The sequence below is a fragment of the Danio rerio genome, chromosome 2 (assembly GCF_049306965.1).
Source record: "Danio rerio strain Tuebingen ecotype United States chromosome 2, GRCz12tu, whole genome shotgun sequence".
NCBI classification, from domain to species: Eukaryota; Metazoa; Chordata; class Actinopteri; order Cypriniformes; family Danionidae; genus Danio; species Danio rerio.
Genome location: NC_133177.1, coordinates 4,382,501 through 4,407,040, shown reverse-complemented (window position 1 = coordinate 4,407,040; position 24,540 = coordinate 4,382,501). Strand labels below are relative to the sequence as shown.

General features: G+C 36.7%; 1 protein-coding gene, 1 long non-coding RNA gene and 2 other non-coding genes across 15 annotated transcripts in view; 3 read left to right on the top strand and 1 right to left on the bottom strand.

The window, feature by feature from the left end:
* mib1 (MIB E3 ubiquitin protein ligase 1) overlaps nucleotides 1–24,540 on the bottom strand; it is an 88,121-nt gene that overhangs the window by 31,647 nt on the left and 31,934 nt on the right.
* Nucleotides 10,967–15,527, top strand: LOC141377729 (uncharacterized). Its single transcript, XR_012390307.1, has 2 exons — nucleotides 10,967–11,268; nucleotides 11,474–15,527. It is a non-coding gene; the product is annotated as an uncharacterized lncRNA (long non-coding RNA).
* mir1-2 (microRNA 1-2) lies at nucleotides 13,139–13,225 on the top strand. Its single transcript, NR_029992.1, has one exon. It is a non-coding gene; the product is annotated as a microRNA 1-2 (primary transcript).
* On the top strand, nucleotides 15,323–15,421 carry mir133a-1 (microRNA 133a-1). The gene has a single exon (NR_030083.1). It is a non-coding gene; the product is annotated as a microRNA 133a-1 (primary transcript).

The following is a 24,540-nucleotide window of genomic DNA, read 5'->3' as shown; positions in this document are numbered from 1 at the left end:
TACGAATTTGCTTGAAATTACGCAAAAACAACCAATTTACACTTTTTAGTGAAATATAGGTGTCCTAATAGTGTTTTTAGCAGTGTGGGACACATATACGACTGTCAATAGCTCAAAAAATGTGTTTTGGTGTTTCGTGACCCTTTAAGATCCATACCATCTCTTCATATATAGCAGCGGTGCCCAAAGTAGGGCCCGTGGGCCAAAGTTGGCTCATTGTAACCTTTGGTTTGGCACTCCAACCCATTTGAAAAGAGAGGGAGGATGATGGGGAGCTGCTTAGGGTGAACGACCTTGAAAGAGATCGTCATTTTGAATTTAATGTAACCTTTTGTTTCCTTGTTTAATTGCAGAGCTACAAAAAAAGCCAACTAAAATTAAATGTTTCATTTAAATGTTGTAAATGAATAAGACGTTTAAATTGTAAATACTGTCAGACAGAGGAAAATGCACAAGACATCGGTAAGCTGCCCAACTAGTGTGTTCAGCTTTGAACTCCATTGTGCTTTAAACGGGATTGTTTATGTTTAAACTATTATAAGTTTATTATAAAAACAATAAATGTGATACTGCATCAATAATTAATATGTTTTAAAGCAACAAAGAAAGACTGAAGCTGATCAGTCTGTTCTCGTCACATAACTTGTGGTGTGCTTGCAGCATTCTGAAGATGTTTTCAACTGGGAGTGCCTGGAAAGCACAAGAATGTCACTCCCAAAATGTGCGCACACGCAGCAGGCCTCCACTTGTGCGCAGAAAATTCACAATATGTGAACGACCCCTAAAACCGATATCATTTGCGATCTCCAGCAGTAAATCTTTTTGCGCAGACATGCCTGATTCACCTGATTTGTTGACAAGTGGGCTGCGGATCCATTCCTTGGCAGTTCGTGGGTCCTTAACTGATCCTTTTCCTCTTCGCAACAAAACTTTCGAAAGTCATCTGTTACTAACTCAATTTGCTTGCTTGTGGGTTAAATTTTGGCGCTCAAGTGACCGAGAAGTAACTGAGAGAATAGAAACCATTTCTTTTGAAACTCAAGATGCAGATGCTAGACTGTTCCCTCAGATTTAAACTTCTCCATTTTCTTACCTGTCAGTTCGAGTTAAGTGGATACAGTGACCCTCCAGGTGATCATATCCGTTTCTATGGCAACCATATATGAATTATTCAACTCTTTAGCATGGGTCAGTTATAACCATGGGTCAGTATGCAAACTCTAAACCCGCGCTGACAGTCATTTAATTTTGTGCTCTAATAAACGTTGATTCATTAATAAAAGGCACTGGAAGCCACTAAACATGAACTCTGAATATTGATCGATGCAATGAGTCTACATTATCAACAAAAAGAGCATCATAAAGAGAAATTCTACAAACTATAGACCATTTTGATGGATGCAAACAAAAATAATGGTCCCTGCATACTTCCTGTTTTACATTTTTAATTTCTAAAGCTTCCGAGAATCCAAAAAGAGCCACATATTGATAAATAATGTTATGATAGCTGTGTTTAACATTAAGTTATGATTGGATTGCTTCTTGTACAGTTATGAAATATTCATGAGCCAATGACATGACCACATTGAAATGGTCTATACCAGGGATGTCACACTCAATTCCTGGAGGGCCACAGCCCGGCACAGTTTAGTTCCCACCCCGCTCCAACACACTTACCTGTAGGTTTAAAACTAGCCAGATGGTTCAACTAGTTTGACCAGGTGTGTTTAATTAGGGTTGGAACTAAAATGTGCAGAGCACAGCTCTCCAGGAACTAAGTTTGACATCTCTGGTCTATACTAAATACAACTGTACAGGGGAACGTGTTTGCATAATATGCTTAACCAAGTTAGTAATTATTTTATACAAATTATTGTATGGTTTCTCTGACTTTTACACACACCTCCCTACCTCACTGCTACTATTGATATCCTCCAGTCATGCCTCTTCACGTTACGACAGCGGCTACGACAACTATTGGCTCAGAATCGCCACTTGGCCAACCCCCAGAACATGTACAGACACTCTGATTGGGCAAAACGCAATTTGGCTCGTGTCAGTTTGTCCTTGGATAGTCTGGCTTGATTGATTACAGTCCTTTACCCCAGTGGAGGTGGATATATGCATGTGGGGGAAAGGTTGAAATGTGCATGGTCTACATTGTTTTCCGTTTTTGGTTTGCAGTGAGACCAGCAGATTTGTGAGAGGTGACTTGATATGTAGAACATAAAAATATTTAGAATATTTTGTAATGAAAGTAAAAAGCTTTGCCCCTTGTTGATAAGCTTGTGCCTATTCTGGTGGACACAGCAAATATTAGACCATATAATATACAACTTGACTGTGTTATAATAAATGTCTTCTGAATAGCTTTACAGGCAGCATGGTGGCTCAATCGTTAGCACTTCTGCCTCACAGCAAGAAGGTCGCTGGCTTGAGTCAGCATTACTGTGTGGACTTTGCATGTTCTCCCCATGTTGAGGTGGGTTTCATCCAGGTGCTCCGGTTTCCCCAATCCAAAATCAAAGTGAGGAGTCAATAGGAGCCAACGCTGCTCTTATTTTGGGGTGTTTCCACTGCTGGGTCTCACAGTGAGTGTGTAGTGGGGGTTGGAGATCAGCAGAGGTCCAGCCACAATGGGGCTGACGGGAACAATGCTGAGGAACTGAGAGACCGGCTGCCGCAGGCTTCCCCCGACAGCACTCGGGTCGGCCCTCCATAAATCACTTTTATGCCGTCTGCCGCTCAGCAGCTTTACCCGCACCATGATGGAATGCTTAAAGGACGGAGGAAAGATGGAGAGAGAGAAACAAACATGCTGGAGTGTATTATGTGTTGGACAATTCAGAACCCAAACCAGGAGACTTGTTACAAGCAGAAATCTTTGAGACGTGTTGGTTGTTCTGCAGTCAACCAGTCATCATCTTCCAAGAATTCCACATGAGTCTAAAGGAGCCTACAAGAGTCTCTTACAGTCCACAAGAGTCCAATGCTGTGTTCACATCAGACGTGGCATGCCTAAATAAATGGTGTTATTCAAGCGTAAATAGATTCATGAGCATTTTGATTTTACTTGCTTCATTCTCCGTCAAATTAACGTCACAATAGATGCAGATTTGAGTCACGGGCAGGGCTTCGGTCTGCCCGGTGACTCTAGCTTCATTGCTAAATGGCTAACATGGAGTTTTTTGAGAGATTAGCTGTGCTATATGTGCTTTAGGAATGCTGAAAAACAGCGTATATTCGTTCGGCACAGTGTCTGAGTCCACTAGATCTTTTCAGCAGTGCACTTAGCTCTGTGAGTTCATCAACCCTTCCAGTAAATGTACACGGATGACCTTTCAGAGGTGCTTCAGAGCCCAGTTTGATGAGCTGTTGTCCTGTGTCGGCAACAGAATTTCCCCTCAGGACACCAACAACAGGCACTACGTCAATATTCACGCCCCTACAAGAGCAAGCTCCTGGTTGGTTACCATGGCGCGAATGTCCGATAAAGTTCAGGTTTTCCAACTTGAGTGATTCATGCGTTAAGCAAAACACGTAAAACGCTTCATTCGTACGAATCACGTCATTCACACGCCTTATTTGCACAAATCACACAGCAAGATGTCTATTCGTACAACGTATCATTGCATTGACTTTACATGTGAATCACTTGCGCTGGTGTGAACGTACCATTATGAGTCTAATTTACACATATAAATACGCACCACATTTTGAAAATGAATATTTTTATCCATTTCTCAGTAAATATAAGCAATGTATTTTGGAACATTTAAATAAAACAGATTTATTAAACAGATATATTTATTAAAATAACATTTTATCACCAAGCAAATATAGAAATTGAAAGAAAATACATTTAAATTCAAGCTAAATTTTGCACACAAAAAAAATTTTTTTTTTTGCTTCTCTTGAATTTCCTTTTTGTGTTTAATATTTCTCTATACCACATAAATTTGGCTTTACTAGTTTTTGGACCGTTACCATAAGTTATTTTGTTAAATAAGCTCTAGATTTAGCTTTAGCACTGACTAATGTATACGCAAACATATAATATTGTATACCTTCTTATTAAAATATGAATTTAAAATACAGATTTGTGCGGTGTGTACTTATATATGCTGAGCACTGTATATATTTTGAGATAAAGGTACTGAACTGGGTAATATGACAAATCTCATGTATTGATACAGGTCATCTCATATTCTGATAATTATATATAACCACAATAGATACCTTTTATGTACATTTAATTAACTTTTGTGTTCAGGAAATCTACTCCATATGTGATCATATTTATCACTTTATTTAAACATTCAGGGCAAATGTTTGAATAATGACAAAATACTAAATAAAAACTAATGCAATAAACACTTTTCAAAAACTAGATTACAGACCCAACATAAAATATAGCTAAATTAAATGCAAAACAAACACTGTACTTCCTAGATTGCGACTTTTTACAATGTTTTTATTCATGATTCTGTCTCCATGCCTGAAATGGTGTGCAATATTGCGCTCAAATAAATTACGAAAAAGTATTACTGTTAATCAATGCGTCACAATATAAACGATGGAGCATATATGAAACAATAGATTCAAACCCTAGGTGAAGGTGGAATAACATCAAATATCTTGACTCACCCTCCTACCTTTTAAATGCAATACAATGCCAAATAAGAAATCAAATCTGGCTCCCCAGACAGGTCTGTTGTTTGTAATCAGTCCCATCTAGACTTAAGAGCTGTGCCAAAATTAATCAGACAATTAACATTTAAAAAAGTAATTCGTCTTTTTATGCAGACCCCAAGGCCTATAGTAATTAAAAGCCATGCTTAACTCAATACGTATCACCATTCAGTCAGTCAGGTTCTGTGGTGTGATTGATGAGATCTCTTGTTACAGAGGTACCTTAACTCAGCACTTCCAGGACAGCTTTCTAAACCACAGAATTACCCACGGGTGCTGCACCCAGTCAAAGCGCCGATTGTCAGTGTAAAGCTCTCAAATCGTTGCTGGAAATCTTAGCTGTGCAACATTTGCAGTGAATGAAAGCACACATCACATTTGAGAATAGATTTTAGAGCCATTTTGCCAAGTGAACAGACTTCATTGGGTGAAAGTCTGAGCTATAGATACAGTTGAAGTCAAAATTAATTCTTTAGCTGTATATGCTTGTAAGATAAATTACTGTCAATCAATCATAAATATAATTTTCACAACATAGCTACAATGTTGTATACATTTAATATACTGTTATCTAGAACAACTTGATTCTGACTGCTCAGTCACAACATTCTAACGTATGTTATTCCCAGATAACAACCGCTGAAACTTTTATCACAGGTTTATTCGAGTACTTTAAATCATCTTGATCATCATCGAAAACGTTCACATCTATTTACACACAAGTCTGTCACGGCGCTGTTTTTGACTGTTTGGCGCTATCTTGTGACTGAATAATACACAGGTTAGTGTATGCTCCACTCGGCAGTTTTCGTATCTGTAAGATTTGCATTTAATTAAATTGTTTAAAAAAAACTATCAAGGCTCAGAACATGTTTTGTGGCAAGTACCTATGTAAAAAGTGGGATTAAGTACATACAGGCGGTTGTTATTGTCTAATTTTACATTTTGTGGCAAGTACCCATATAAAAAGTAGGATAAGTACATCCAGGTGGTTATAATTGTCTAATTTTACGTTTTATGGCAAGTGCCAATGTAAAAAGTGGGATAAAACACATACAGGTGATTGTTATTGTCTAATTTTTACATTTTGTGGCAAGTACCCATGTAATAAGCGGGATAAAGTATATGCAGGCGCTGGTTATGGTCTAATTTTACGTTTTTTTGGCAAGTACCATTGTAAAAAGTGGGATAAAGGTAATCCAGGTGGTTGTTAGTGTCTAATTAAGTTTTGTGGCAAGTACCCATGCAAAAAAAGAGATAAAGCACATGCAGGCAGTTGTTATTTTCTAATTTTTATGTTTTATGGCATGCACCAATGTAAAAAGTGGGTTAAAGTACATCTAGGCAGTTGCAATTGTCTAATTTCTACATTTTATGGCAAGTACCCACGTAATAAGCAGAATAAAGTACATCCAGGCTGTTGTTATCATAAAATAAAGCCCTTCAGTCTCATACAACAGTGCTTCACATCACGTCAGGCTGCCAATAAACTGGTGATATACATTATACTTTACATAAAACAAAGTTCTTCCTATTACTGTGAAATGTAGAACAACTGGACTTAAACTGAAGTAGAAAAGCAGACTACAAGTTCATCAATTAGTCGCCCTGCTTTCTCTAATCGATAACCTGGTAATTAGCTAAACATTCACAATTTATGACCAAAAAGAAAACTAGAGGGTGCACATTTGTTTAATGCACAGTACACTTTCTTCATCTTAGAGTAAGTGGAATTTAACCCAAGAGAATATTGACATGAAAGAAAGGCTGACTGGACCAATAGATCACCTCACTGATTGAGAAGACAGAGGTAATCCTCCTGATGAGCGTCTCCATTGACATCGTATGCAACAAAATAGCATTAATCATAGCAAAGCTCGTCAACCTCTTGATATTAAACTTCAACAAAAATAAAAACAGCTACTGGTGACATTTTGATTGGGCGCTGCTCTTTCTGGAGTTGAACTTTTTAACGTCCCCAGTTTCTAGGTGCTGTTTTAAGAAATTCCTGAATGAATGGCTAACTCACTTTTTTGTGCTGCATGAATTATAAAATGTGTCTCTTTTTGGCTGAAAGTTGGGCCTTAAGCTAGTGCATTACTCAGAGTGCATTACACCTGGCAAAGGATCAATTTCAGTAATGGCCATAAATACAGAGCATTTGAATGCCAATACATTAAAAAGGTTGCAAAAGGTTTTAATTTAATTGTACATCAAAATTACGAAAAGAAAGGCAAGAGCTCTGAAAGTCTTGAGGATTTTCAACTTTTTATCTAGAGATGTTTTTACAGTGCTTAAAGTGACTTTATGAATGTTATCCCTGAAAACTTGCCGAAGACTGCTGCAAGCAAGGTGGAAAAGGAGAAGCCTCAGGACCATTTCAAACTACAGATTTACATTATTTAACAGAGACATTACACTAAATGGTGTAAAAACATTACTTTGAGAGATCAGATAGCGCCTTCAGCACCGTAATTATTTCTGTGTGGGGGTGGGTACAATGCAGAGGAAGCGGTGTTACTGCAGGTAGAGAGCAGAGTAGAGGAGGACAAAGCAGTCATATGACAGAGGACGCTGATGGCTGAAACCAGCTCACCACACTGAATGATGGAACCTCCTCATTAAAAATTCCTGTGGCTTTGCCTCAGGCTAAGTCCACACAGCAACAACATTTTTCTTTTACAGATTCTAAAAGTTTCACATCCATACGTGTATCCCTTTAAGAAATGTCTGCTTTATTAACTAGATAACCAGCGGAGATTACACATTAAGTATATATAACAATGGTTTAACCCAGTTTTTCTGTTTCATCTAAATTAAGTTAATCTGAGGGGTTGTTTTTGCCTAATTTTCACATTTTGTGGCAAGTACTCATGTAAAAAGTGGGATTAAGTACATGCAGGCAGCTATTACTGTCTAATTTTTACGTTTTGTGGCAAATATCCAAGTAAAACATAGGACAAAGTACATACAGGCAGATGTTATCTTTTAATTTTTACATTTTGTGGCAAGTACCCATGTAAAAAAGGGGGATAAAGTAAATCCAGGCAGTTGTTATTGCCTAACTTTTACATTTTGTGGCAAGTACCAATGTAATAAGCTGGATAAAGTATATGCAGCCGGTTGTTATGGTCTAATTTTACGCTTTATGACAAGTACCAATGTAAAAAGTGGGATAAAGTACAGAGGCAGATGTTAGTGTCTAATTAAGTTTTGTGGCAAGTACCCATGCAAAAAGTGGGATGAATTACATCCAGGCGATTATTCTTGTCTAATTTTTATGTTTTGTGGCAAGTACCCATGTAAAAAATGGGATAAACTACATCCAGGTGGTTGTTATCGGCTAATTTTTACATTTTGTGGCAAGTAACCCATGTAAAAAGTGGGATAAAGTACATTCAAGTGGTTGTTTTTGTCTAACTTTTACATTTATTGGCAAGTACCCATGTAATAAGTGGGATAAAGTACATCTAGGCGGTTGTTATAGAACAAAGCCCTTCAGTCACATACAACAACGCTTCACTTCACGCCAGGCTGTCAATAAGCCTGTGATATACATTATACTTAACATAAAACATACAACTTTAACACTTACTGTTCAATGTAGAACACCTGGACTTAAACTGAAGTATAAAAGCAGAATACAAGTACGTAAACACAGCAACAATCTTTATTTCTTTTGCAGATTCCAAAGGTTTCTAATCCATACGTGAATCCCTTTGAGAAATGTCTGCTTTCAGATGAAACAGAAAAAAATGGGTTAAACTGGTGTAATACATCGCTAATGTGTAACTGTTAATGTGTCTCTAATGGTTGTCTAGTTGATTTAGCATCACCAGGATCTGCTGTAATAGTGCTTAATAACTTAGCGGTGCCTGCAGCACAAACACATCTCTGCAATCCACTATTGTTGCTGTTACTGGTTCCTACGTGTGCAGGGTTCCTCATTTTTCTGGTAACATGGTACAATGGCGTAATTGTTTGCAAAATGTTTTGTTGTAGCCACATAGCTACAAATCAAAAAGTTTGAAGTTTGTTTCAGGGTACCAACAATGTTTCTGTTTAGTGGTCAAAAGGCCAACATTTATATATATATATATATATATATTATATAAAATTTATATTTATATATTATATATATAAATATATACATATATACATATATACATATATATATATATATATATATATATATATATATATATATATATATATATATATACATACATATATATATATATATATATATATATATATATATATATGTATATATAAATATATACGTATATATATATATATATATATATATATATATATATATATATATATATATATATATATATATATGTATATATAAATATATACGTATATATAAATATATACGTATATATATATATATATATATATATATATATATATATATATATATATATATATATATATATATATATATATATATATTTTTTTTTTTTTTTTTTTTTTTTTTTTTGCAAATCGATTTAATCCGTTACCATGTAGACTAGGCCTCAGTTAGCCAGAATGTGGACCCTGAAAATGACTGAAAATCTAACAAGCAGGGGTGCCCAAACTCGCTGGTGTCCTGCAGAGTTCAGCTGCAACTTGCTTCAACACAACTGCCAGAAAGTTTCTAATACACCTAATAAGGGCTTGATTAAATGGTTCAGGTGTGTCTAATTAAGGTTGGAGCTCAACTCTGCAGGGTACCTGCCCATCAGGATCGAGTTTGGGCACCCCTGCTCAAGAGGGAACAATACAAACATGAACCTTGAGCGATATTCCAGCAAGTCCTAGAACCAAGATAAACCCCTTGCTCTATATGAGTTTGACAGTTGTAGATGAAGAGTTAAGCTAGTGTCAGGGTTTGATTGAAATTGCACTCTATTACATACTTTTCAGAAAGCTTCAAGCACTACTTGCTGCTCCTGTAATCTCACACCTAACTGCATATGATACTAAGTTTAGTACTGAGGAGAGGCAAGATCTACCATATGCAGCATGTTCCAGCACTATTTAAAAGAGAACAGAGTAGGAAGGGGGTGTTTAGATGCATAAGAGTGGGGGGTGGAGGGGGGGGTGGTGTTAGAAAAGCAGAGGAGGGGAAAGGAGTGAGGGAAATAGAAGTGGAACCATGAGAGACCACTTTATTTGGTGCTACTAAAAATAACAGCAAATAGCAGGCAGGCAAGGCAGTGCTGTGCTAATGCAGGCTAGCTGCTCGCAGAGCTGGACCCACAATCGATAGGTGGAACGCTGAACGGGAGACTTCCCAGATCTTGTCGGGGGGACAGCTGCCTTGGTGCGAGGAGGGGGGTTATTTTTGCACTGGTTGACTAAATATGGTCACATGGAGGTGAGAGAGACACTGAAGAGGAGCTGATTTTCAAATGCTTCCCTTGCTGGAAAGTGCTAATGATTTTGTTCAAGGCGCAACAGCTGGCTTTTTTTGTGATCAGTGGCTCTTCGTTCACTTTCAATAACTTTCAGAAGAGCAATAAACAAAAAACATGACCTCTGGTGACCTTAGACAAGATTTACCAACAATGGGTAAAATGGTTTCCATCACACATTTTATTGTAATATACAACTATCGATATTAATTTGCTGCTTATTAATAGTTAATAAGGTAGTATTTGGGCTATTGGAGATGTAGATCATGCAGAATATGTACTATTTAAGAACCAATAAAGAGCCAATGTCGTAATAATGGGCAGGTAAAAGCCATTAGTTAATAGTGAGAATTGGTCCCTATATTAAAGTGTTACCACAGCGTCTAATGAAGTTATCTGCAAGCTTTAGATTAGCATCAACTTGCGTACTCTGCTGATGACTTTTATTCCCAAATAAGAACAGCAAGGTTTTCTCTTTGAAAACGATTCAAAACTCATCCGAAATAAACTAGCCGAAAAGCCAAAGCGTTGGAGAGGGAGTTACAGCAGTCATGCACATCTTCACAGGACTCACTGAGAATGCACATGCTGGAGATGGGAGGGAGGAGGTGAAAGTGCTGCAGTTTTTTTCTGCCCGTTTTTAGAGCAGCAGCGACAGCTCCCCGTGTCAGCATGATGTCTATCCCTGCCTAAATGTAAGCCGTGAGTATGCTTTCTTCACCCAGCTCCACCCCTCCCGCTTCACCACTCTTGTTCCTTCTCCACAAACACTCGTTCACTATCTCCCCCCACCCCACCCCCCGTAAGAGAAGCTGAATCAGCGAGTCGGGCATGCGATGGCTGCAGCAGCTGGAGAACTCGAGGTCATTATGGCTCTTCACACACAGGAGAGAAGAAAGAGGGAGGAGCAGAGAGCGGAGGAAACTGAGCTGACAGGTAATATATGCTCCCCGTGCCTTCCTCCCTCCGGACGGGAGTTTGCCCCCCATGCCGGCCGGTCCGCACTGACGTCTCTGCTTTTTTTTCTTCTGCGTTCGGATGCACTGGGGGTTAAGCGCGTGGCCGGTCAGCCGCGGTGTGCGGCATGGTCGGTGAAAGGGAGTGGAATTTACAGCTCTGCAGCAGCATGAGGGGGGGAAACTACTTCTATGGGAACACCTCAGGATATGTAAGTCCCCCTCACAAGGAAAAAAAAAATCAGGGATTTCTGAAACAGCCGGACAGACAAGTGTAGGTGGAATGAGGGAAAAGTTGCTGTCATCTGCATGGATTTGCTTGCTTGCTCACCAGAATACTGTCTCCACCTCGTTCGCTCACTCGCTCGCTCGCTCTTGTGCCCTACCTCACTCTCTCTCTGTCTCTTGCTTTTCCAGTGCTGGTCAGGCAGCAGGCTGCTGCAGCACAGCACTCTGTGGTTCATTACCTCCTCGTGGCTGCAGCGCCGAAGACATCTCAAATATGGACTGAAACTCACTTCCCCGAAACGTCTTTTATTTGGGATCCTTTGACTCGGAGGCACTTACAGATGGAATACAACTCGGGATGGTTACACACTTTGCCAACACTCATTCCTCTGGTGGTCGGCTCAAATTACTGGAACCATATTTGGTGTTTTAAGCTTGTTTCCGATTCAGCAGGGGGACAGGTGCGACTAGCCAAGGAAGGGACGTGGTGTCACGGTGGGACGCAAGTTTCAGGCCAGGTGGGGGGGGGTGGTGGTGAATCGGATTGATGGAAAAACAGATGTGCTGGCATATTAATTCTCTGGGGAGGGCGGTTCGGTGACTGCTGGATATGTGTGTCAGTGAGTGAACCCACAACACCCCGGGTAGTAACCCAGATTCTCTCTGTCTCTCTGCATGCTTTCCAATCACTAGGCAGGGCTGTAGTGCTGCAGTGCCGTCTCCCCCTCTCAACACACCCTCATCCCTAAATCTTTACTAACACTGTGGCGCCACAAGAGTCCAGCCATACCTTGCCATCATATCTAACCCCGTCAAGCACCACAAACTCATCCAGGATTTCCACCCCTGCCCAGAATAGCCCGCCTAAGTGTCCTTCTGTTATGTTTCCACCCGTGCACCTCTCCTTATGGCCTGGTGTTGGATAGGCTCCTGAGAGGAGGGGGAAGAGACGGGGCGGTGTTGACTTGTGGAATGTGTGGAGTTGGAGCAAAGATTCATTAGAGAGCTACTGAACATTTCATGCCATCATCCAAACATTTATTGATGTCTTGCACAAAGTATTAGAGAAGCTTCGAGAATACACGCACCCAGAGCAACTGAAAAAAAAGGATTTGGGGGGGATAGGGGGGTTTACCTGAAAAAACAAAAGGGTTAAAAAGAAGAAATATGAAAGAGCAATCAGCACACTCGTTCCGTATTACTATTGCTGAGTGGGCATTAGCTCTTGCATGTGACCTCTGGCCTGGTCTGTGTGGCTAAAGCCCAAATCCTGCTCACAATAGCTTCCTGTTCCACTTGGATCAACCTCATTTTTGGACTTCAGCAACCAGTCTGACATACAACCTCAGAACATGGTTGAACTACAGACATCGAGTGGGAAGGAGATGTGTTCAGGACACTTTTACATAGAAACGCACCTTTTTTTCTGAAGGAGTTTTTTTGGAAGTTTCATGAATATGGAGATTGCAGAAGAACACTACTATTCAGCAATATTTTTTTCCTCAAATACAGAAAAAGAGACAACTTTTTACCAAAAGAAACCTATGGCACTGCTTTTTAAAACGTCCTCACGGATAGCCCCCACTTTCTTGAGGACAGAAAAGGTCAGCAGAAGATACAAGATTGTGAAACTTGAATATTTATTTACTGGGGAAAAAAAGGTTGGGATGAGGCAAAGAAAACGTGACCTAAAGAATCTGTGAAAGTCACCTTATGTATAATGCTAATCCACTGCATTGTGCAGAAGGGTAAAAAAAAAAAAAAAAGCGCCACTGATCTATCGACGATGACTTAACACGCTAACCAAACATCAAATCAAAACGAAGGTAAGAAAACTCAGCTGTGTCTGGGGCTGCCTACTTGGTGTACATACTTCTTTATGTGCCCATATGAACATATAAAAGCTATGGAATGTAAAGAAGTATGTATTCTTGGTCAGGTGCTGATCCTCAGTTTGTAAACTTTCCCCGAATCACTGAATGTGTGTGTGTGTGTGTGTGTATATTGAGAGAGTGTGATGAATTGTGTAACCAGGGCGCCAGAACTTACTGCAGCAGTGGATTCTGAGAAAAGTCGCTGCTCTTTCAGTAACTTCACCAGCAGTCCACAACGCTCATCCCTAATTTAGAAAATGAAATACTTGATAGTTCAATCAGCAAGATTGGCATGCTTTAGTTTATTGACTAACATTACAATGATTGTTTTAGGGTTCACTTTCTTGAATGAGTTCGGTCACTGCAACCTGAAAGATCTCATGACAGCCTGAGACCTCACCATAAGAACAGAGGCTTATTTGATTATTGGAGAGTTTGCTGCATTCTACGCTTTGAACTGCAGCCAAACGCAACTATGCTCCTGTTTCTGCAGGAGTGGCATGCGTCACAACCATTAATACCCTAATCTTTTCAAACTTGCCTAGAGTGGGTAAGTTCGGGACAACTCGTTTGTGTCCTTTAAGAGTTGAACTACGCTGCAGGGAAGCTGCTGAGCTAACGGCTTTATAAAGAGGGGTAGCACTCAGCTACTAAAAGGAAGCTTCTCTAACATTGCAGGACAGCACGGTTGTCTGTTTTACCCTGCCACCCATTTGTGTCCCCATTGTTCATGTTTGCTAGGCTTGCCAAATGCTTTGCTGGGCCACAGAGTAGTCAGATTAGAGCATGGAAAAATGACAATGCAGGATCAGAGTTGGGTCCGCCTGTCAGCTGATTCCAATTGTCCTCTACAAAAGATATGCGGGGGCCTTCAGAGGCGGACATCCATTTGGGCCTATTTGACTGCAGGTTACAATAGCGATCACTCTGAAACAAATGCAGACTGGCAAACAAGTGCACGAGGAATACAACTGAATGCTAACCCTCAACAGGTGATCATCTAGGTAAATCAAAGACATTAGGGCTTTGAGAGCTTTTCTCCAGGTATTTGTTAGCATTCAAATCACCACCAAATCTGTTCTGGTGATATTTGATTTGTGGCAATGGCTTATGCTAGAGCAGTGCAGCAATTCCAAACGCTTGCGTTTTAAACCTTTTACTTGCTCACCTTGTGTTATCTGCATAAGACGGTGTAAGAGTTTTTGGTCATGACTGGAGCCTGGGAGAGTTGTGGCCCATTTTTCTGAATGTCAGACACTCCCATCTGTCCTCTGTAGGGCTGTGCTCTTTCCATTTTTGTGCACTGCTTGCTGTATGGTTCGCTCCTGTCAGTCGCGTGGCTGTGTTCCCTCTTTCTCGCCCTCAACCCCAGCCTGAGTGACACACACAGCAGATGCTGACATTATCGAATGTTCAGCTGCTGCTCCTGGCTTTTGCCCTCTTATGGCCAGTGTATTTGGGGGCCGAACTTTGTTCAGAATGCCGCAAGCGAGTGTCTGTTCGACAGAGGGAGGGGGATCTGTGGTGTAAATAGCACTTTACTGACCCCCGTTTAATGAGCGCCATATTGAGCAGCAATGACCCCTTGCTGGGTCCAAGCAAGCCACCTGCTAAGAAGCTAAATAGGCTGTCTCTAAGCGTATAGTTACAAAAGTATGGCTTGCAGCGCACTCAGAATTGTTTTCTGGAGTTGCTTCAGCCTTGTGTTGTGACTGACAAGTGGTACAAATATCTACATTTGTCATGATCAATCTCAGAGAAGCTCCCACCACACTTCCTTATTGGATTAAGTGGGCAAATTAGCCATGCGATGTAGCAGAGTATGACTGAATCTCTTCAAAATTTAGAAAGTGACAACTACAGAAAGCAGCACATGCTGACATCTTGATCGGCCAAGCGACACTCTGTCCTCAGCAGGCTTAATCCATCAGCTGCTGTAATTGCTACAAGACTCGTGGACACTTGACTGGAGTGCGGCACGATGGATTATTATCTTTTTTTGCTGAGTGCATTTCTCTCTTTTTTTAACCAAAGAGAAGGAAAACGTTTAGAGTGCAGTGAAATGTATTACTCGATAGATGTATCTGAGCTTATTCAATATTTCTTGTCACAAGTTTATCTGTTAATCGTCATACAAGTTCTTGTTTTGTTAAGCAAATCTCAACATCAAACCACAATGCTTTGCTAAAGCTGGTAAAATGGAACCAAATCACCTCTTCAATGGATTTGGTCCCCTTCAACCAGCTGTAGCTATGCTTTGATGACATCATGAACGGTTTTCATCTTGCCTGTTTTGCTTTCGCAGGAAACCAAGATTACATTTGATTTGTAATTGATAAAACTTATTTGAATAAATGTATATGCAATGCACTTTTGACTGTCTGAACATTTCTTAACTAACCTATTTAAATGTTTATACTGAAATAAACCTTTACAGGGGATTTTACAAGATCAGTGCGTCCCACAGGTTTGAAATAAACTTGAGGTGGTAGCGGGATTGAAACACACCTTTTACCCATGGCTAGGGCCAGATGAAATCTGCTGACATTTTTTGCTATTTCTGCGCAGAATTGTGTTAAAAATCTGCGAATTTGTGCTGAATTATTTTGGGAGTATCATAACTAAAACCTTAATATATAAAATAAAAAGCAATACATTTTTAACTTATCTAATCTTTACAATACAAATCCAATTACACTCAAAAAAAAAGAGATTCAAAGATGATTCCTTGAACTTACTCAATTTTTTTTAAGTGGTTGCAAATAATTTATCTGGGCTGAATTTAACCAAACAAATTAAGTTGAACATTACTAAAATTTAATTGGTTTGTTTAAATTCAACACAGATATGCAGATATTACTTTTTTACAGTGTTGATCCACTTTATTTGGTAAACAGAGCAAGTCTCTCATATAACATATCTACTAAAAGACAGAAAATATTACTTTACAAGCTGTATTGTAAATAAATCATATGAATACTTCCATATCAGTCAATAATATTACGGTATTTAATTTAAAAACTGAATAAATATAAATTTACAAGCAAATAAACAATCAATGATGGGCTAAAAATCTGCGAAAATCTGCACGTGCAGACTCCGTGTGGGCCGGCACATGGCTACCTACTTGCGACAAAAAAAAAAAAAAGATTTTTTTTAAAAATCCTTTATTTAATATGACAGTGTTATACAATTTTCAATGGATTTGAGTTAAAAAAAAGACTGCTGAAATAAAATAAATCCACTATTTGTTTTATTTTAATTTGATTCAGGAGCCATTGCTAGGTCCAGATGGAATCTGCTGATATTTTTTGCTTTTTCTGCGCAAAGTTGTGTTAAAAATCTGCGGATTTATGCTGATTTATTTTGGGAGTATCATAACTAAAACCTTAATATATGAAATAAAAGTAATACCTTTTTTAACTTTTATTTAATATTTACAATGCAAATCCAATTACACTTATAAAAAAAGAGATTCAATGATGATTCCTTGAGTTTACAAATTATTTTTCAAGTTAAGTGGTTGCAAACTATTTATTTGGGCTGAATTAAAACAAACAAATTAAGTTGAACATTAGTCAATTGTACTTGTTTGTTTAAATTCAACACAGATATGCAGATATTACTTTTTACAGTGATAGATCCACTTTATTTGGTAAACAGAGCAAGTCTCTCATATAATATATCTACTAAAAGACAGAAAATATTACTTTACAAGCTGTATTGTAAATAAATCATATGAATATTTTCATAATAGTCAATAATATTACCATTTTTAATTTATAACTGAATAAATATGACAAATATAATATATAAAGTAAATAAACAATCAATGATGGGCTAAAAATCTGCGAAAATTCTGCACGCGCAGACTCCGTGTGGGTCAGCACAAAGCTACCTACCTGCGACAAAAAAATATAATTTTTACAAATATTTCATTCAATATGATTGAAGTTAACAGAAGACTGCCTAAATGAAATAAATCCACTATTTGTTTTACTTTAATTCTATTCAGGAGCCATACGCATCCACTGACAGGTAAAATCTGCTGCTGACATTTTGTCCAGTATTGCCAAAGCATGTTAGACATGTATAAAATATGTAATATATCAACTTCAAAGTATAAAAATATACAAAAATAAGAAAAAAATAAGTAGCTTGATCAAACAGCTGGTTTCCACACAATCAATTTCAGTTGGGACAACTAAAAATACTCTTGTTTTTGCTTTGAATTGCAGACATTTGGACTAAAAAATATATATATTTTTGATAAATCATATGAATTCAGTGATTACATACAATTCTGTAGCTCCTAGTCAACTATGATCCAGACTGGACATTGCATATCTTCGTGATGTGACTAATGCAGATGCGCACATTGCAATATCAATGCTAAACTGATATATTGTGCAGCTCTATTTCCTTAAATAAATGCAATTAATCTTTGTTAAAGCTACAAAATAATTTATACCTTGTGCCCAAATGCTTTTAAACTTGACATGCTATAAAAAACACTTTCAATTTATTATGTTAAAACTAAAATGACTCCACAATTCTCTGCTGTAACTGTAATGCTGACTCCATAATGCAAAATCCATGCTATCACTATATACTGTGCAGCCCTATTACACATCCATCTCCATTAGTAAGCAAGCAATGACAAAAAGTTCTTAAAATGTGCCACTGTGACGCAATGGGGGTGTAAAGTTGACATATAAACTGGCATCCCTATAAACGAATATCCTAGCACTCGGGAAAATGGAAAGCAAAAGAAAGTCAGAGGAGAGGGAAAGAAGAGCGTCTGCAGCACCAGCTCACTGCGACACATGTGGGAATGGTAGCCCGTGTGCCTTTCGGTAGCCCGTCTCAGCCTGCAGACAGACGAGCTGAGATGAAAGCCAGATGCTTCTAGGTGTGTGTGTGTGTGGGGGGGGGGGGGGTGTACACACAAATCATACACTGAGAAAAATCCACCAATTATGGCCCCTGGCACACTGACGCAGCGCAGGCATGCGGGTGTGAACCTCCCTCTCCTCTGCATCACAGCAGCATCCTTCCCCGAGTCACATGGATTGCAACGCTGCATCATAATTTCTCACATTATTATACTGATCAGCCACCATGTCACGCTGATCACCCCTGTGCTGCTCATACATCCACATCCATTGTATGCAGAAGCGGATGACAAGACTTTTTCATTAAGATAGGGAGGAATTTTACATGCATTGTAGAAAAATAATACTAATAATATGCTGGATTTCATACAAATGACTAGTTAACGTACGAGTTAACATCAACAATCGTGTTTCAGCTTATTTAAAATAAGTAGCTTGAACAAACGGCAAAAAATAATAACATGAAGAAATTAAGTTAATTTATTATATTTTACAAATTTAAGTGGATTGAACAATTAAGTTTTCGCAAAAGAAAAAAACTTAATAGTGTAATTTCAGCTTTTTTTAAATAAGTAGCTTGAACAAATGGGAAAAGATATTTTTTGAGTGTTTACACTGCAAAAAAGCAGCGTTCGACACAATCGACACAATTGTTAAGGTTTTTTGAGACAACTTGATTGTTTTATGTTCAATCCACTTAAATTTGTAAAAACTAATAAGTTAACTTAAACTTCAGCTCATTTTAAATAAGTAGCTTAAACAAACAACAAAAATGACTTTACGCGTTTACACTAAAAAAGCTGTTTTCCACATAATTAATTTAAGTTGGGACAACATGAAGGAATTAAGTAGACATTCATTTAAAAATGTTACATGGATTGAACGTAATTAAGTTTTTCGCAACAGAAAAAGAAACTTAATAATTGCGTCGCTTCAGCTTAAGTAAGTAGTTTGAACAAACTACAAAAGTAATTTGAGTGTTTACACTGTAAAAAACTTGGGTTAAACACAAATTTGAGTTGGGACAACATAAAGGAATCAAGCTAAATTATTAGATTTTACAAACTGAAGTGGATTGAACAAAACAATTAAGTTGTAGCAAAAACCCTCAAGAATCGTGTTGGTTTAGCTCATTTTAAATATGCAGTTTGAACAAAACGCAAAAGTGTTTTTTTGAGCGAGTTCATACTGTAAAGAATTATTGGGATTTACATAAATGATTTGAGTTGGAACAACATGAAGGAATTAAGTTGACGTGTTAGTTTTAAAAAAATTTAAGCAACTTGAACAAAGCAATTAAGTTGTTGCTAAAAAACCTCAAGAATTGTGTCGATTCAGCTCATTTTAAATAAGTAGTTTAATCAGACAGCAAAAGTTATTTTTTATATGCGTTTACACACGCATATGCTGATTTCCACACAACCGATTTGAGTTGGGACAACATGAAGGAATTAAGTTGATGTATTAGTTTTTAAAAATGTAACTAGCTTGTACATAAAACAAATTGGTTGTTGCAGAAAATCCTGAAGGATTGTATTGTTTTAGCTCATTTTAAATAAGTAGCTTGAACAAACAGCAAAAGTTATTTTTTGAGCGTGTTTACAAGAATGCTGGTTTTCACTCAACCTATTTGAGTTGGGACAACATGAAGGAATTAAGTTAACCTACTAGTTTTTAAAAATTTAGCTTGAACATAAATAGGTTTTCATAAACAAACTCAAGAATTGTGTTGTTTAATCTTACTTTATAAAAGCAGTTTGAACAATCAGCAAAACTTTTTTTACATGTGTTTACACCGTAATAATGCTCCACAAAGTTCCACACAATCGGTTTGAGTTAGGACAGCATAAAGGAATTATGTTAACGTATTAGTTCTTGAAAATTTAAGTGGATTAATTGTAAAACAAATAGGCTGTCACAACAAAACCCTCAAGAATTGTGTTGTTGCAGCTCATTTTATGTATGTAGCTTGAACAAACAGCAAATAAAATTCTTAGAGTGTGCTTACACTGTAAGAAATGCTGGTTTCCACACAATCAATTTGAGTTGGGCCAACATAAAGCAAAAGTTAACTTATTAGTTTTTAAAAATGTAATTATATATATATATATATATATATATATATATATATATATATATATATATATATATATATATATATATATATATATATATGTCACACTCCACCAAAAATGTATAAATTATATTATATATAAATATATATATATATATATATATATAAATTATATATATATATATATATATATATATATATATATATATACACACACACACACACACACATTACATACCAGGGCTCAACAATAAGGACTGCCTGATGGCCCGGGGCCAGTGTGAGAGATGCTCAGGACAGCAGACAGAATCATTACTGGCCTGATTGGGGCAGTTCTGCCTTGTCACTAAATTTTAATAGACTGCAACATGACCGCAACATCAAATTATGAGGCTAAAAGAAAACGTCTGCTTATAACGTTGTGGAAACATTTACATGGGTACAACACTATGAAAAAACTGAAATGATGTTTTGCTTAGTTTGCTGTCACTTTTACGTCAGCCACTTTTTGTTTTGCAATAAAATACCTGCACATTTTCCAAACTTCTGCTAAATATTAAATTTTTTTTCAAACATTTAAATTCTAGATTCACAGACATTATTTTGTGATGCATTATTTAATATATGTGGCTAAGAAATAGCAATTAACTTTTTTTTTTTGGCAGGGCAAGTAAAATATGAACCACTGGTCTAATCGGGCCAGTAAGAAAAATTGTTGTTGAACCCTTCATACATTTATATATTTGTGTTTCTTTAAATAAAATACAAATAAAAAGCCACACACAAAAAAAATTCACAGTAGGGCTAATAATTTCTACTTCAACAGTATAAAACCTCTAATCATCAGCATGGGTGCCAAACCTCTTCCTCAACGAATAGCGAGTTCTATGAGCAACATTAGATGTGACTATTTGGCTAAAGCCGGAACTATAAAGCTGTAATAGAGGCAGTAAACAGTGCGCTGAGGGTGGGACTCTCCACGTGGCGGTTAACAAACAGTTTGGAGGATCTGTACAGTAGTGCTGCGACGGCCTCAGCGGGGCCTGTTTGTGGACTGTGTTATGAGTCATGGGCTATTAATCGTACTGTTTACAGTGCTGGAGCACAACTGCCTTCCAGAGATTCACTGAGAGGAACCAGTCCCGCTCTCAGCCTGGGATTCTCATAAACACATGATGAAAAAAACAACAACTACAACTTCCAAAACCACCAGGGTGCTAATCCGCAATGCATAGATAGACACGGGTAATGCAATATTCAATAAAGACTTTAAAATATTTAGCAGAAAGAGATGGAATGTAGAAATCTGTGTGGACACACATAGCAAGTCAAAGGCTGCGTCCGAAACAGCCTACTACTCAGTAGGTACTGCATTTGAATTTCATTTAACTACACAGCCATTCGAAAAGTATGTTCTAAACAGTATAAATGTGAGTAGCATGAATGGAACTCGGACATACTACATCCACCCTTTTGTCAGGATCACGTGACCTACCCGCTTCAGCTGCATCGCTTCACTCTCATTCATAGCATGGGATAGCATAGCATGCATTAGATGCGCTCTTTAGAATCTTGCTGGAAGTAGTAGGTCATCCGGGTAATTCTCGAATACTGTTTTTCAACATATTATTTGGCTCGCATTGTGTACTTTAAAATTTTATAATAATTAATCAATTAAATTAAATTAAATTGTATTTAAATCTTTTTTTTTTCAATTTATCTATTTACTTTTTATTTTATTTATTTATTTATTTATTATTAAATAATAATAATTATTATTATTTGTTAATTTTTTTTTTATTATTTATTTATTTTTTATTTATTTTTTTTATTTATTTTTTATTTTATCTATTTGCAATTAATTTAATCGTTTTTATTTATTTATAATTTTTGAGTTTATTTATTTATTTTATTTTATTTATTTTGGTGCACTTTTATTTATTTATTTATTTATAACAAACTAAGGACATAAAATACAAAATTATTTTACAGATTATCATAAAAAAAACAGAAATGGCAAGATGTGCAAACATTTTAAAATACAATAGTCCATCATTTATCATGGGAGTTACGTTCTAAAAATAACCCGCAATCGGCGAAATCCGCGAAGTAGTCCGCTTTATTTTTACAATTATTCTAGATGTTTCAAGGCTGTAAAACTCCTCACTACACACTTTCTACACTCTCACAAAAATGGCTTTTACATTTTCACACTTTTCTCATTTAAACACTCACAAAGTTCAAACTTTTGTAGAAAACAAACTCCAGTATTATAGAATAAAACCAAAGATCAAAACCTGTTATCAGGCGCAAACATTCATCGCTGTCAGCGAAAGGTTCATAAAGCTTTTTAGATTTAGTGCGGATAATGTAGGCATCCAGCGTAACGTTCTTTATCCTGCAGTCACTGATCCATAAACCTAAAGCAGACTCCATTCTTATGGGCGTAGCACAGCAGATGCACTGCGCACATCACAGTTGGAACTAACACACACCGTAGTAGTAGTTAAAGTAGTAGTAGTATTTTATAGTTTTATAGTATAGTAGTATAGTACTTTTATATTAGCAACATTTTTACCATTCTTATATTTTGTAAAAAAAAAAAAAAAAACTACACTTTACAATATTAACAACTAGTAGAAAAAATAGTAACATCTATAACGGCTCTCTATTACTTCTCTATTAAAGTGTTTTTCTTGGCCCTCCAGAATTGTCTTTAACAAATCAATGATCCATTTGTAAAGAGTCAACTTGATAATTTTCTAAATGTATTGTCCGTTTTGAACACATTTATTCAATTAAGGAGTGAACGAATCACTTGAGCTAATGACTGTCGCCACCTACTGGTGTTTTTAGAGTTTTTATTTAATTTTTAATTTTATTTAACAGGGCTAAATCAGAATATGATCTAATTGTCTTTACAAAGAAAAATAACAATAATGATAATAGCAATAATAACAATAATAATTATTATTATTATATTAATTAATATTACTATTACTAGTATTCTTCTTATTAATATTAATATTAATATTAATAACAATAATAATATTATTAATAATATTATAGAAGACTTATATTAAGTCTTATATTAGACACTTTTTTTTACCATTTTTATATTTTGGAATGGAAAAAATACACTTTACTATAGTAACAACTGGTAGAAAAAATAGTAACATCTATAACAACTATAATATTCAATAAAGTGTTTTTCATGGCCTAGAAAAACAGTTTTTAGACGTGAAACATGTGCACTCGAGTCTATGCTTCAGGATTGGACTGAGTGTGAGTTTGGCAGAGGAATGAGCAGACTGCAGCAGTGGGACCTCATGCGAAAAACACAAATAAATGGTGAGCTGAAGGAGAGCTGTATATCTCTAGGACTTTCTGATGGCGGAGGGACAAGCTCTGCTCCCAAGCAAGGCTCTACTGAACAAGCGGCCCATAAATACCAACCCTGGGGCAGTTCTTCATTTACACAGTCAATAAAAAGGATCCCCACGTTGCCATTGGGAGATTGAAGCTAAGATTGAGCGTTTCACTGAGGGATTTGTGACTAAACTGGACACCGTTATTCTGTAAAGCACAAAAATGCAGCAAAAATGTTTTGATTTTATTAGGAAATAATATATATATATATATATTTTTTTTTTTAAAGCTGATGCTATCTTGGAAAGCAGAGTGGCCGATGGCTGATATAAATATTTTATTTAATAATTAAATTAAAATTGATTTAAATTTAAAAATGATTTAGCAAAAAAATAAATGTGTTAAATATCTGTGTTTAACTTTTGTGGTCAACCAATATGTTTTTTTTTTGTTTTTTTAAGCGGAGGCTGATATCTTGGAAAGCAGGGTGGCCGATACCCGATATTTTGCTGATATTATTATGATTTTATTTAATAACTAAATTAAAACTGAATTAAATCTAAAATGATTTGACAAAAAAATAAAAGAGTTAAATATCTGTGTTTAACATTAGTGGTTGACCGATATGTTTTTTTTAAAGCGGAGGCTGATATCTTGGAAAGCAGGCTGGCCGATAACCGATATTTAGCCAATATTATTATTTTATTTAATAACTAAATTAAAACTAAATTATATTTAAAACGATTTGACAAAAATAGTGTGTTAAATATCTGTGTTTAACATTAGTGGTCGACTGATGTGAGTTTTTTGAAAGCTGATGCTGATATGTTGGGAAGCAGAGTGGCCGATATTTAGCCGATATTATTTTATTCAATAACTAAATTAATTCTGAATCAAGCTTAAAATGATTTGACAAAAAATAAGTGTTAAATATCTGTGTTTAACATTAGTGGTCAACCGATATGTTTTTTTTTTTTTTTTTGAAGCTAAGGCTGATATCTTGGAAAGCAGAGTGGCCAATAACCAGTATTCAGCCAATATCAT